General features: G+C 44.3%; 1 protein-coding gene and 1 pseudogene across 1 annotated transcript in view; both read right to left on the bottom strand.

Moving 5' to 3' along the window:
- Positions 1 to 12,486, bottom strand: part of LOC124718985 — a 1,052,919-nt gene that overhangs the window by 987,137 nt on the left and 53,296 nt on the right. The window lies entirely within an intron of this gene.
- LOC124722747 lies at positions 4,629 to 4,746 on the bottom strand (annotated as a pseudogene).

Here is a 12,486-nt window from a genome sequence, read left to right as displayed (position 1 = left end):
AGCTGACTATCGTAAAGGGGCCACCAATCAGAAGCAGTCAGCACAAAAGGATAAACAGCCTAACGTTACGAGTTCTGTAGTCTCCCATCGATTCACCGGGACATCTGGTTAGTAAGCCTGATGTACGCATTCATTATCAGCTGGGTTTACAGTAGATACTGGAAGTCTCAGCCCATCGACACCATAATTATTTTCCACTGCACGTTGCTATCAATTAGCTCAGTCATTCTAACTATCCACTAGGTGGTCTTGATTCTCCCATTCCGAGTTGCGTCTATTTTACCTTGGTTGATTGCATGACCATCTTCAGGTCGCCTGACAAAGACAGGAAAAGAAAAAAATGGCTGGGAAGAAACTGAACTCCAGTCCTGGTAACGCAAGACAATCCTCTCCCTCTCTCAGGACCTTCACAGCACAAGAGAATAGGTTTCACTTGAGCAAATATTTGTGAGTTTAACTGCTTACTTAAAAATTAGCAAACGATATAACGTAAAACTGAACACACTGCTTAGGGACTATAGGTGACACACGCGGCTAACAGAGAGTGAAATTACGCGACAATGCAGCAGGCGGCGACAAGCACCTGCGGGAATTATTTCTACGCCACTCAGTGGAAAGTGCAATGAAAAGCAATTACACATTTGCTGTAGCTAATGTGTGAAAGTCGCGCCATTACTAGGGTAGAAAGAAGGACGAGTTCGAGCCAGAGTTAGTAAATGTATACCAAGGCGTTCTCGTAGTATCCTACTGGGCAGCTTGCACCGCAGAATATTGTAAAGTTAGTCAGTATGAGTGTTGCTGTCCCTCCCGTTTGTTGAAGTCTCCGTAGGGTTTGATCAAGAGGTCTGCTTTGGCATACAATTATTAATTCATGTCTAGCTCTTGTCGTCTTCATAGTAAAGTTAGGGTATGACAGAAAGCCAAAGAAACAACTGTGGCCTTCTCAGATGATGGTGTGCACTTTACAAAGAAGAGATCATTTTTTTTGCAAAAGATGGCACCCAGGCTTTCCGTAGATGCAAAGTAAGGAGCCTGTTCATATCTTTGAAACCATTTTAACATCGGCACGGGAAACATTGAGCCACACAGTTCAAAAAATGGCTCTGAGCACTATGGGACTCAACTACTGAGGTCATAAGTCCCCTAGAACTCAGAACTACTTAAACCTAACCAACCTAAGGACATCACACACATCCATTCCCGAGGCAGGTTTCGAAACTATGACCGTAGCGGTCGCGCGGTTCCAGACTGTAGCACCTAGAGCCTCTCAGCCACACCCACACAGAAATGAGGTCATAAATGTTGAGCCTGCAGCATTTTTCTCGCATAGAGTTCACATACTATCGACGGCAGCAACTATACAATCAGTCTGCAATCACTCATCTCCAGCTTACTCAATATTTTTTATTAACTGTGTGTAGAAACAGAGTCAAAGCTTAACATATATTCGGCGACGAGGCGGTAGGAAACGAAGCGCCAGCTCGACGATGGGCAAGAACTGGGTAGTAAATTGGAAGTGATCTCCTCGAAGGAACTATACCAGAATTCGCGTCAAGTGGTTGAAGGAAACTACAGGAGACTTAAATTTGTACGTTGAGACGAGAATCTGAACTCATATATTCACTATTTTCAATCCAATGATCTATGAAACGTGCTGAATTTATTTCCACCTACACTGAGTCAAATTATGAGGTCAACTTGCCAGTTTCCAAAGTAGTCACCATTTGCACCGCACACAGCAGCTATACGAGCTGGCAGGAATCAGTCAGGCCCTGACAATGTACCGTCGGTATCTGGAGCCATACTGTTTCCAGTGCTTTTCACTTCTATTACGCGCCGGTTTACTCATACGATAACACGACGATTGAGGTGACGCGTCGATGTTCATACTCGAGGTATGGGGGAGCCAGATAAGAAATTTTAAGAACGGATCTTTATCCGTTTGCGGACTGGGGTAGAAAGGAGTGTGGTTTCTTCTTGATATATCTGGATGGAGACTATTCTTCTTGATGTCACCTTTGAGGACTGTAGTCGTCAACGTTCACTTCGGTCATCAATGTTACCTGGAATTCCATAATTCCCACGCCGCTGTTGCACAATAGTACCAAAGGCACGAAGGCAAACTAGCAGAATTTGTCATTTCAGAAACATGGACCCCCTCACTTCCCAGCCAGGTACTAGAAACCGACTATCAACCCTTTTTGCAATTCTCTTTCCAATGGCAGCAGAGAGGCTAGTACGTATATATCGCCCCATAGATAGAGCAATTTACGTTTTATATCATCCGGACACTAAAGATACAATATACTACAGGTGGTCTGGGAAGTGCTTCCTTATGGTCGAAATTCTAAACTGTTACATAAACGGCTGTCAGTAGGAAAGGATGAACCTGGGGGATCAGCCCACTATCTACATAGGAAATCTAATAGAACGCACATTTTGACGAGGAAGCGTTGCTGTAGCATGTGGGAGTTGACCGGAATGATAGTTCGATTGCTCGGCGGAGTGAATTGTCACAGTGGGTACCGTAATTAGAGCTTCGTGAAGTAGTGTTGTGTTAAAATCTCCGTCTCATTAATGCCATTTATGTTTTTTAGTAGTTTCCGCAAATCGTTTCTGATGAATTTTTGGGCTCATATTGTTTCCAGGCTGATCGTTGAAAGAAATGCCCATCCCAAGTAGAGGAGTGACGCATAACCCAGTTGACGCAGCTCTCGGGTGTTAGAGCATCGAAACCGAGACAACACGGTACAAATATAGCGTGGTAAATGCACTTCAGTTTTTACATTAGCAGTTTGTTTGTACTGTTTATTATCACAGATATTCCGAATTCGCAATGAAACAGTCATTACTTCCTTGTTTTGATTCCTTACCAGTATAAAATGAAGAGTATTTATTTTATACAGGCTCACTGACAGTATTTTTTTTTTTCAGGCTTTAGAGTAACGCGCTGAAGAACACTGTGGATACTTATCGAGGTTCGCATCTGAGATGTCAGGAACAGTGTATGAAAGCGAAATCATCTAATCCTCCTGTGATGTACATGTGGGTAATTTGATGGTCCGGTACTTGAACCTTTATTGAATGACAAAACTATTTCGATAGAAACTGAGGATAGGAAAACTTACCTTTTAGGAAGGTATAATCTGAATGAAGAAAATTGTAGAGGTAAGAGGCTGAAACAGCATCACAGGCATAATCCAAAACAAAAACAACGACTGAAACAGTTTTCAGTAGCGGGGAAGAAATTATGTAATTTTGTTTAACTGAAAATTAGTTTCGTAAAGTAGGAACGTGAATTATGTGACAGGAGGAAAAAATACCCAAATTTAGAATTTGCACGAAACTTAAACAAGAAAAAGCGCTTTTAGGAACACCATTTGAAAGATTTAGAGCTGCACTTGGGAGAAACCTTGCAGAATTCGATGTGAGAAGATTAAGATAGTCATTTTAAGAAAAAATATGGAGGAAATGCGATATTAGTCGCTAATGTTGAAGATAAATTCGTAGCTCACATGGAAATGGAGGTTGTTACTATCCTATGAACTGTTGTGTGCAATACTGAGTATAAATGCGTGCAATCCGCACGTTATCATTTTTTGGCAAAGGTAGATGGCGTCAGTGTTGCAGCGATGGTATTCAGTCACTGTGTTCAGTAAGTGTTTTCTTTCAATGGAAATAAAATTCGAGATATATGTCACATCGATCCATTTCCTTGAGAGGTAGTTCAGAGTACGTAAAAAAATTTCTTGTTGTGCTAGTTTTAATGACTAATGAAAACCATTTCAGCCATATTATTAAACTTTTATTGTGTTATGGCCAGTTTCGTTTTTATAACATATTCAGACGGCAGAGTTGTGCTAAAGTTATCATACAAATGCTCAGCTTGTCGTACGTAATGTTAAAAAAATCTAAAAACAATGAACACAAACATTCCGCCAACCGTCATGCGGAAGTATGGCGAGCAGGCACATAATGCTGCATACAGTAGACTGTCTAGGCTACGCAACATACGACAACCAGACCAGTTACATCATCACTTTAGTACAACTCGGTAACCTAAAGATGTTCTAAGATGGAAGTTGGTCAGAACACAACAAATGCATAATAATACAGTTGAAGTGGTTTCCATTAATAATTAAAATTAGTTTAAATTAAGCTGTGATACTCAAGTGCCCTCCTCCCTTTTCCTCGCGATTTAATGACGTGAAAAGACCGAGACTTGATTTGAAACTACCGTAAGCTACCGCAGACCATCATAAGCAAACATAGACTACGGTACTTTTCCTAGAAGCTTTGGTCAAAGTAAGTGGTACCCCCGTTACCTATATGTTATATGTGTTGCATACCTGTCGGGCGTTACGTCATAACGATCACTTTGGTTGCACATGCGAGCAGTGTCTTACTAACTTAACTAAACTCCGTCCGAACAGGTCTTGGAAGGCCCAAAGGTACCGACCGGCCGCCGTGTCATCCTCACCCCACAGGCGTCACTGGATGCGGATATGGAGGGGCATGTGGTCAGCACACCGCTCTCCCGGCCGTATGTCAGTTTACGAGACCGGAGCCGCTACTTCTCAGTCAAGTAGCTCCTCAGTTTGCCTCACAAGGGCTGAGTGCACCCCGCTTGCCAACAGCACTCGGCAGACCGGATGGTCACCCATCCAATTGTTAGCCCAGCCCGACAGCGCCTAACTTCGGTGATCTGACGGGAACCGGTGTTACCCCTGCGCCAAGGCCGTTGGCAGTGTCTTACTACAGTCTCTTAAAATCCGGAATGGTGGATTGTCTAGAAACTGTGTGAGGATGTAAAAGTGCCAGGTAATCTATGGAACATTTGTGTACTACGTAATTATCATACTGTCTGCTACTTAAAAATAAACAGTATTTACAACAAAATTGAAACTGTCAATATTTAATTTAGATTTTATTGAAAATTTATTGATTTTTAACATGAAACAGAGGGATGTTGTAATAAATAATAAAGAAAACAATACAGATTTATCACACAGCGCTAGAAAACCCAATTTCCTCAACAAAGAGGTAAAAATAAAAAAACGCAAAAAAAACTATATCAAATACCGCTTCAACACTTTGTCGAACTTATAGAAAACATTTTTGTCTTATTCATAAGCAACTTTCGCATTTATCAATAATAACAGGAAACTCTTCCCTTTGACCCAGTCGAAGTAAGCTCTTCTTAGTACAAAATAACAGCAATAATTAAATATATTGTTCATGTAAGCCGTACTTGCATCAAAAGTAATTCCATTGGTTACATAAAAGCACAGAAGTTACTCGATCAATTTATTTTTATTACTTACAAAGTGCAATTTATGTTCTACAAGAATACAAAATCCGCAGTAAATGATGTGCGATTCTAATTATGAGCAAAACAAACAAACAAAAGAAGAAACAAATAAAGAGAAGTCTATGGCTCCTAGTTTCTCTCTTCCACATTCATTTACGTTTCTTTTCCTACCATTGTTACCAATACTACTGGTAACCCTACCGATGACTACATCATTTATGTGGTGTCCGCCCCCAGTATCTGAGTGGTCAGCGCGACAGAACATCAATCCTAAGAGCTGGTTTCGATTCCCGGCTGGGTTGGAGATTTCCTCCACTAAGGGACTGGGCGTTGTGTTGTCGTAATCATCATCATTTCATCCCCGTCGACGGTAAGTCGCCGAAGTGGCTTCAAATCGAAAGACTTGCACCCGGCGAACGGTCTACCTGACGGGAGGCCCTAGTCGCACGACATCATTATTATTATTATTTATTTAGTACATCAAAACTACCAAACTGTACTTTTGGTAGAGCGCAGTCCTAACTGAGTCTGATCACGCATCCCATTCAGTCATAAGCAGGATGGGCTGCCTTTAATTGTGGAGCTGGATCTGAGGATCTCGTGGAATCTGCTACTCACGGAGTAGACGTCGTAAGGACAGAAGAGGGGTCACCACACTTGTTTCGTGCGCAAACAGCAAAGTTCTGTCGTGGTGCTCGTCGTTTAAACCAGCGCCACTCTCTGAACGTGGTGGGGCGGCTGGGAGCCCAGAAGCCGGTGAGCCTGTGGCCGCGAGCCGCCGCGGGCCGTGGGCGTCCGCAGCATCCGGGTGGCGGCGCGCGCCGCCGCTGTCGCTGCTGCCGCCTGCCGGCGCTGCCGTCACGCGGCGCGTCCTTCGTGCCGCCGGCCGCATCAGTGCCGGGCGCCGTCTCTCGATGATGATGAGGTCCGTAGCTTGCGGCGTTTATATCACGCTGCAGGTCGTGATTTACACTGAGGGGACGAAAATCAGGGGATAGCGATATACATATCTACAGATGGAAGTAGTATCGCGTACACAAGATGTAAAAGGGCGGTGCATTAGCGGTACTGTTGTCTGTACGCAGATGATTATTATGAAAAGGTTTCCGTCACGATTTTCGTCGCTAGGCGGGAATTAACACACGCTGAACGCGGAAATAGTGGTTAGAGCTAGAGGCATGAGGCATTGCATTTCGGAAATCGTTAGGGAATTAAATATTCCGAGATCCAGAGTGTCAATAGTGTGCCGAGAATACCAAATTTCAGGCATTGCCTCCCACCACGGACAATGCAGTGGCTGACGGCCTTCACTTGATGACTGAAAGCAGTGGTGTTTGCGTAGGTTAACAGACAAGCAAACTGCGTGAAATAACGGCATAAATTGATGTGGGACGTACGACTGACGTATCCTTTAGTACAGTACGGTGAAATTTGGCGTTTATGAGCTATGTCAGCAGACGACCAAAGCAAGTGATTTTCCCAGCAGTACCTCGCCTGGGCTCGTGACCATATTGGTTGGACCCTACACGATTGTCAAATCGTGGCGTTATCGTTTGAGTTCCGATTTCAGTTGGTAAGAGCTGATGATAGGGTCAGAGCGTGGCGCAGATCCCACGAAGGCATGAACCTAAGTTGCCGACAAGGCTCTGTGCAAGCTGGTGGTCGCTCGATAATGCTGTGGACTGTGTTTACATGAAATGGACTGGATCCTCCGGTACAAATGAACCGATCGTTGACTGGAAATACACTACTGGCCATTAAAATTCCTACACCAAGAAGTAATGCAGATGATAAACGGGTATTCATGGACAAATATATTATACTAGAACTGACATATGATTACATTTTCACGCAGTTTCGGTGCATAGATCCTGAGAAATCAGTACCTAGAATAACCACCTCAGGCCGTAATAACGGCCTTGATACGCCTGGGCATTGAGTCACACAGAGCTTGGATGGCGCGTACAGGTACAGCTGCCCATGCAGCTCCAACACGATACCACAGTTCATCAAGAGTAGCGACTGGCGTATTGTGACGAGCCAGTTGCTAGGCCACTATTGACCAGACGTTTTCAGTTGGTGAGAGATCTGGAGAATGTGCTAGTCAGGGCAGCAATCGAACATTTTCTGTATCCACAAAGGCCCGTACAGGACCTGCAACATGCGGTCGTGCATTATCCTGACGAAATGTAGGGTTTCGCAGGGATCGAATGAAGGGTAGAGCCACGGGTGGTAACACATCTGAAATGTAACGTCAACTGTTCAAAATCTCGTCAGTGCGAACAAGAGGTGACCGAGACGTGTAACCAATGGCACCCCATACCGTTACACCGGGTGATACGCCAGTATGGCGATGACGAATACACGCTTCCAATGTGCGTTCACCGCGATGTCGCCAAACACGGATGCGACTATCATGATGCTGTAAACAGAACCTGGATTCATCCCAAAAAATGACGTTTTGCCATTCGTCCACCCAGGTTCGTCGTTGAGTGCACCATCGCAGGCGCTCCTGCCCGTGATGCAGCGTCAAGGGTAACCGCACCCATGCTCTCCCAGCTGATAGTCCGTGCTGCTGCAAACGTCGTCGAACTGTCCGTGAAGATGGTTGTTGTCTTGCAAACGTCCCCATCTGTCGACTCAGGGACCGAGACGTGGCTGCACGATCCGTTACAGGCATGCGGATAAGATGCCTGTCATCTCGACTGCTAGTGATACGAGGCCGTTGGGGTCCAGCACGTCGTTCCGTATTACCCTCCTGAACCCACCGACTCCATATTCTGCTAACAGTCATTGGATCTCGACAAACGCGAGCAGCAGTGTCGCGATACGATAAACCGCAATCGCGATAGGCTACAATCCGATCTTTATCAAAGTCGGAAAGGTGATGCTACGCATTTCTCCTCCTTACACGAGGCATCACAACAACGTTTCACCAGTCAACGCCGGTCAGCTGCTGTTTGTGTGTGAGAAATCGGTTGGAAACTTTTCTCATGTCAGCACGTTGTAGGTGTCGCCACCAGCGCCAATTTCTCTGAAAAGCTAATCATTTGCATATCACAGGATCTTCTTCCTGTCCGTTAAATTTCGCGTCTGTAGCTCGTCATTTTCGTGGTGTAGCAATTTTAATGGCCAGCAGTGTATACTTTGAGACTATTTGCAGCCATTCATGGGCTTCATTTCCCCAAACAACGATGGAATTTTTGTGGATGACAATGCGCCATCTCAACGGGCCACAGTTGTTTGCGGAAGAAGCATGCCTCATTATTTCTGCAGGGGGCGTCCAACGAGTGACTGCACTAAGCCGGGAAAAAGAAGGTCCGATACGGTATTAGGATGTATCCCATGACTTTTGTCACCTCATTGTACTGTTTTCTCCGACGTATATCTCGCCAAAGTGACGTGAAGGTAATCACAGTACAGCTACCCGGAAAGTGAGAAAGTTTCAGTCTGTGGTAGACATAGCCCCTTAGCTACGACATACCTAGAAACACCCGTACAAAACTGGTGGTAATACGCACAATTTCAAGTGACAATAATCAATAAATATCTTTTGAAAAAATCAAACTGACTGTACCGGAAGATTTACTCAATATTTTCTAGATTGTTATTGAAAAATAAGTTTCGGAAGATAAAGAAATGAATCAGATTAACATGTCAGCGGATTTGGCCAATTTCTGACGGAAATATGCCTGCGCAGGCAAGTGAGAAACTTATTGTGTAAACTGAAGGTGGAGAGGGGAGTACGAAAAGGAAAGAAACTGAGGATATCAGCTGCTTGGTGTTTTATGTTGAATCTGCGGCAACGAGTGAATATGTATGCTTGAGCGGGATTCGAACCCGGGATCTCTGGCCTACCACGCACTTGCGTTAACCACTGCACCACCTGGACACAGCGTTTATCGCAAAATGTGCAGACTATCTTGGCACGCTTCCCGGGGACTCACATCCCCACCTAGCGCCACCTGGCCTCAGTCCCCGTCCATGTCCTCCGTGCTCGGTTATTTTAGATTCCCGCTGCAGGTCGAACGTAAACGAGCATATGCACTGGAGGTTGTGGATTCATTGCCCATCCAAGCGAATCAGTTTTATGAATGTGTCAGTTCTTTTGGACATGCCTGAAAAAACAGACACCACGCATTCATATAAGTGAGAAATGGTTAGGAGTGGTCGTGGAGCAGTCCAGGTCGGTGATCGGTGATGTGACACGTAACTCGTTAGCGAACGAACTAGTTATTGCTTTTTAGCTGACATAAATGTTAAACGTGCTTTGGGCCATGTAGGATGGCTGTTATAGGACACTAAAGGGAACACAGAGATATTAGGTGCAACAGTACCCAGTGGTCGACTTTGTGATTAGACATCACGACTGTAACATTAATTTATGGACTTTTACCGACTTTAACGAGGCACTGATTTGACCATACCGCCTCACATAAGAGTTTTTCTCACTTGAAGCAACTGGACAAATAAAGAAGATAGCATCCATTTTTTTTAAACTCAAAGAGTTTTAACATCATTGTAGTAGAAGTTGTAGCGAATTCAATGATCGGACTTGCTTTCACTGTCAAACATAACTCTACGGGGTGTCCTAAGACGTGACACAGACAAACATTGAAAAAATGAAATGATCGTATGGCATTTATTGGCCGGGATATCCCCTTCGGGGTTCGGCCGCCGTATTGCAAGTCTTTTTAGTTGACGGCACTTCGGCGACTTGCGTGTCAATGATGATGAAAATGATGATGAAGGACACACAACACATAGTACCCTGCCGGGAATAGAACCCGGCCCCCCTTGCGTGGTAGGTGGTAACGCTGCCGCTCCGCTACGGAGGCGAAAAGACGAAATTGGAAAAGCAAAAAGGTCTTGTAAAGATGGGCTCTATAATGCATGGCTTAAGAGCTATAAGCCCTTTCTCATATTCGCTACTTTGAAACACATTTCTTTTACTGAGCAAGTGATGACATCTTTTAACGTATGCATTTTAGAGCTCATTTTACTAGACTTTTCTGCTTCGAATGATCGTTCCCATCATATCACTGAATATTGACCATTCGTTCTGGGACATCCAGCCACGACTTATGGAGACGAATTGTACCTGGTACGACGAGACATCTTTGGAAGACATGAGATAAGCAAACCGCTAATCCAGGTACCAACGAATCAACGAGTGCACACTGTTAGGATTTATTCTCGAACTGTATCCAACGCAGCAAACTCATGTAGGGAACAGATTACTGTGTTAGCTGATTCACATGCAGTAATATATCGCGGTACCAAGATCCCATATTCTATTTGCAAGTCAGAGGAGTCACTACGAAATCATTGTAGTCGAAGAAGACGGCCGAGGAAGTTTTGAGTGTAGCTTCCGGGTTACCACGAGGTCACTACACAAGCTCGATTTAGGGAAGACTTTAGATTATATGGGGTAGAAGCACTAGATAACATTCTATCAGAATTTCTAAAATCATTTGGGGAAGTGGGAACCAAAAGATTATTAAAGTTGATTTGCAGAATCTATGAGACTGATGACATAGTATCAGCCTTTCAGGAAAATATCTTCCATTCAGTTCCGAAGATACACTATGTGATCCAAAGTATCCGGACACCTGGCTGAAAATGACTTACAACTTCGTGGCTCTCTCCACCGGTAATGTTGGAATTCAATATGGTGGTGGCCCATCCTTAACCTTGATGACAGCTTCCACTCTCGCAAGCATACGTTCAACCTGGTGCTGGAAGGTTTCTTAGGGAAAGGCAGCCCATTCTTCACGGAGTGCTGCACTGAGAAAAGATATCAGTGTCGGTCTGTGAGGCCTGGCCTCCGTCACAGGCCGTGCATTATGAACAGGTGCTCGATAGTGTTGAAAAATGCTATCACCATCCCCGAATTGCTCTTCAACAGCGGGAAGCAAGAAGGTGTTTAAAACATCAATGTAGGCCTGTGCTATGATAAGACCATGCAAAACAACAAGGAGTGCAAGCCCCCTCCATGAAAAACACGACCACACCATAACATCACCGCCTCCGAATTTTACTGTTGGCACTACACACGCTGGCAGATGACATTCACCGGGCATTGGCATACCCAAACCCTACCATCGGATCGCCACATTGTGTACCGTGATTCGTCACTCCACACAACGTATTTCCACTATTCAATCGTCCAATATTTACGCTCCTTACACCAAGGGAGGTGTCGTTTGCCAATTACCGACGTGATGTGTAACTTATGAGCAGCAGGTCGATCATTAAATCCAAGTTTTCTCACCTCCCGACTAACTGCCATCGTACTTTCAGTGGATCCTGATGCAGTTTGAAATTCCTGTGTGATAGTCTGTATAGATATCTGCCTATTACACATTACGACCCTCCTCAACTATCGGCGGTCTCTATCAGTCAACAGACGAGATCGACCTGTACGCCTTTGTGCTGTATATGTCCCTTCACGTTTCCACTTCATTATCACATAGAAAATAGTGGATCTAGGGATGTTTAGCAGTGTGGAAGTCTCGCATACACACGTATGACACAAGTGACACCCAATCACCTGATCACGTTTGAAGTCCTTGAGTTCCGCGGAGCGCCCCATTCTGCTCTCTCACGATGCCTAATGACTACTGAGGTCGCTGATATGGAGTACCTGACAGTAAGTGGCAGCACAATGCACCTAATATGAAAAACGTATGGTTTTAGCGGTGTCCGGATACTTTTGATCACAAAGTGTACGTGCGAGTACTAGCGCACAAGCAGCTTGACACCTCATGCATCCAAGTTGCTAACAAGAATAATATACAGAATACTGAAAAGTAAACTGAGGAACTGCTACATAAGGATCGATTTGGCTTTAGGAAACGTAAAGACATGAGAGAGACAGTCCTGACGTTCACCTTATAATGGAAGCAAGACTGAAAATAAATCAAGATGCCTTCATAGTATTCGTCCACCTGCAAAAAGGGTTCTACAGTGTAAAATGGTGCAAGATGTTCAAAATCATGAGAAAAATATGAGTAAGCTATTGTGAAAGATGAATAATATATAATAAGTACAAGAAGAAATAAGACTGGAACACTAAGAACGAAGTGCTCCGTTTAAAAAGGGGGTAAGCCAGGTTCAAATGGGTCAAATGGCTCTGAGAACTATGCGACTTAACTTCTAAGGTCATCAGTCGC

Source organism: Schistocerca piceifrons, chromosome 1, assembly GCF_021461385.2.
Source record: "Schistocerca piceifrons isolate TAMUIC-IGC-003096 chromosome 1, iqSchPice1.1, whole genome shotgun sequence".
Lineage (NCBI taxonomy): Eukaryota > Metazoa > Arthropoda > Insecta > Orthoptera > Acrididae > Schistocerca > Schistocerca piceifrons.
Note: the sequence above shows the minus strand (reverse complement) of the source record. Positions and strands in the feature narration are given on the sequence as shown.